We start from the raw sequence: 3,954 nt of genomic DNA, 5'->3' as shown, positions 1-3,954 counted from the left end.
GGTGTGTACCATTTGTTGTCCATACAATTTTAAAGGTCTTCATTTGGTTTTGTAAAGTGACTCGGACTGGCAATAAATTATTAAAAAGACATTTGAAAGGCTATTTTTAGACATTCTTTTATTCAGTAAGATTCCAATGTAATTTAAATTTTAAAATAAGTGTAGTTAATTTAGTAAAGGGTATTATATAGTAAAGGAGGAAATGAATAATTCATATAAGAGTTTAATTTGGTTATTTAAGTTAGTATATATATGGGGTATGTGAGGATGTGTAGTTTTAAAAACATGAGCATCATTTCTATTTTGATTTTACCAAAAATTAGTTAAATGATGATATGAGATTTTATTGTTATTCTTATATTTTACATTTATTTTATATAAGGAAGTAAAATTTGCATGCTCGACAAATGACATAGTTTCGTGCAAAATCAAGATAACATGGAGTTACAAAATTTGTCGGACAAATGACATAGTTTTGTGTAAAATCGAGATAACATAGGAGTTACAAAATTTGTCGTACAACTTGAGCATTCATAACAGATTTTATGAAATGAAAGTTACAAAATTTATTTTGACAACAAAGAACTAAAATTCTCTTTTTAACATATTATAATTATAAATCAGTTTAAGAATCTCTCATTTTACAAAAAGATTCAATTTTTGTCTAAATTAAAATATATTTTTTAATTCTTTACAATTTCATTTTGATAATTATAAAATTTATTTTCTATTATTTAACTTAATATAGAATTTATTTAGGTTTCAAATTAGATTTTGAAACTTGAGTTCTACATTTCACTTTGATTATTAAATAATTTAATAGAGAAAATTTAAACAATTTTTTTATTTATATAATTTTGACTTCAATAAATTTAATTGTCAATAAGAGATTAACATATAATAATAATTAATTTTAACAAATCCAGATTGCCTATCAAAAAAATTATATATAATTAAATCAAAGTGAAGTTTAATAAGATTTTATAACTGATAATTATAATAGTCTTTTAATAACAATAATATACAAAAAGATATAAGATTATAATAAATTGTTGATTCTCTTTCTTATTGTTCACCCATGTTTGTTCATATAAAATTTCAAAACTATTAACAGTGATTAGTCCATGAGGTGACAACGTCTCAAACTTATCCACTAAGTGACAACGTCTCAAACTTATTGATTTAAAGAAATCTTGTCAAACTTCCTCTTTGATATCTTTATTGTGACAGTAAAGACATATTGAAAAAAGAGAGTTTCTTATAAAATTCATTAAGTGGTCTTTATTAGTTCCTTCCTTTGGCAGGGATCATTCAATTCAATTTTTCAATTCAATTCACCAATCAACTCATAGGATTTAAATGATTAAAAGTGTAATGTTCCCAAGTTTTAGTTAGCGTTCACGTTCTCCAAAGTCTAAGTGGAGGATAAGAAAAATTAAAGTCATTCAATTAAAATTAAAAAAGTGACTTTGTATTAATAGCTTCTAGGGTATGTATTAATTATTGGAAGGACGGAAGCTTCTCGTGATTTAATTAATTATTGCCAAGGAGGAATTTCTAGGGTATGCATTAATTATTGGAAGGAGGAAGCTTCTAGCTCTTGCAATTAATTAATGTTTAGTTCCTTCCAGAAGGATGAAGAAAAGGATAAATAGGGTTGAAAGTCTCATTGTTGATCATCGGATGATTATGACTTGCGTTTGATAAGAGCTTGGATGTGTGAATCACACTCCCTTCTTTTGGCAATAGAGGACGTTCATTCTTTATTGTAACATTCTAGACGTCACTCCCTTAGGGTTTGGCCTCTTGAATATATCTCTTTGTAATTGATTGTAGCATTCTCAGCATTAATATAATTTCAACCTTGGTTCAGTTTTTGGGCATTCTTGGGTGTCCATTACAGTGGTATCAGAGCTTACTTGCAAAGTGTATCACGAAGTTATAACCGGTGGGTGCCCATTACAATGGTATCAGAGCTATAAGTCTTGCCATCCTGTGGAGATCTTCAACATTTATGTTTGAGCATGCAACAAGGGCTTTATAATTTTCACAATACCAGAGCAAGACAAAGTAGAAGTTCAGACTCGCTTAACGAACGGGATAGTTCATTTGTGCAGAGGGACATACAATCCAGTCATACAGACATAGACGAGACATTCTTTGAACAAGACAGTAGCATGGGTGATCGAGATGATAGAAATACCAGTTCTGACCAAGAAAATGTAATATTCAGGTTACTAGGTACATTAGAGGAGGGGCAACGAATGCAACAGGAGCAAAATAGGCGAACAGATATGATGTTGTAGCTAATGGCTAGACAGATGGGCATCAATATTAATCCAGGTGATGCCAACAATGGAAACGACAATAATAGGGGTAATGATAATGGAGGTCGAGACAACATTAATGGTAATAATGGACATGACAACAATGGAAATGAGGTTGATAACTTTAGACATGTTGCACGGCAAACTCGAACAACTAGCTCGAGACCTCTTCTACCCACCTTTCCACCCAGAGAACCAGTTCAACCGATTAATGAACCATAGATTGTAGAGTTACAGGATCAGTTTAGCAGGGATTGGGAGGCCAGTGAGCCAGAGGTTTAGGCGAATATCTCTCATAGAGATTACTTGGACTTGAGGATGAGACACATGCCCAGATCAGGAGGACGAAGTCAAAACTTTGAGTTGAGAAAGAAAGTGGGCAAACTTTCTTTACCTTATTATGATGCTTCAGGGAAGATGACTGCACAAGCTTGGGTGCAGAAGATGGATACATACTTGTAGCTGAATCCTATGCCTGAAGATGAGGCTATAAACTATGCAGCTATTCACTTGGATGGACCAGCACATGAGTGGTGGCACCATGGCATGGTAACCTTGGGACATAATTAGATCACATCTTATGAGGAGTTCACTGAGAAGCTCATAGAGAGATTTGATACTAGGGATCCTAAATTACAGTTTAAGGAGCTAGCACAACTCAAGCAATGGGGATCAGATGAAACATATATCAGTGAGTTTCAGAGGTTAGTTGTGTTGGTCACAAATATTTCAGAGAGGAGGTTAGTAGTATTGTTTATGGATGGACTCTCAAAATCTTTGCGAGGTTGGGTCAAGGGACATGACCTAGGTACGTTGCAGGAGGCCACTAAAAAGGCTCGTGACTTAGCACCTTCTTCATTTAGGAGCAAATTTTAGCACAAGGATTCTTATATGAAAAAGGACAAGGAGAAGGACAAAAAACCTTTTCACAAGGATGCTCAGCCTAAAAGAGATAATTTGGATAATGACACTTTGAATGATTTAAGAAAGAAAAAATTATGTTTTCATTGTAGAGAGCCTTGGGATTTATCTCATAAGTGTCTTCTCAAGGCTAAGGCAAATCAAATGGAGTATTTCTCAGCAGAAGAGTCATAGTCAGAGAGAGAGGATCAACACTCAGATTCGGATGAGGATAGCACTATAGAGGAGAGCAGCATTCCTTAGGATGAGAAGTCATTAGCACGATTAATGGGGGCTCAGAAGGCAATCACATTTAAGGTCAGAGGTACTATCCAAGGGCCAAAAGTGATCTCACTCATTGACACTAGGGCTACACATAATTTTATAGATGCACAATTTGTAGCCAAGAGAGGTCTACAGACTAAGGAGCACGTCGGATTTAGAGTTATGGTAGCTAATGGTGAAAAACTATTATGCACTCAAAAGATATCTAATCTTCACATCAAGTTTGGAGATGGCTATGAGTTGGAAGATGAGTTCTATGTGGTAGACATGGGAGACTATGATATCATCCTTGGCATGGTATGGATGGCCTCGCTAGTAGAGTTCGCATTTAACCTAGCAAAATTGGAGATGAAGTTACAGCATGAGGGAAGAAGTATGGTACTTAGAGGACTTTCATATGGGAGTTGCAAAGTAGTTTCCCTGAGGAGAATGCAAAAACTTT

Source organism: Cupressus sempervirens, chromosome 5 (assembly GCF_028749045.1).
Source record: "Cupressus sempervirens isolate cs-2001-9-10 chromosome 5, ASM2874904v1, whole genome shotgun sequence".
NCBI classification, from domain to species: Eukaryota; Viridiplantae; Streptophyta; class Pinopsida; order Cupressales; family Cupressaceae; genus Cupressus; species Cupressus sempervirens.
This window is presented reverse-complemented; position numbering follows the sequence as displayed.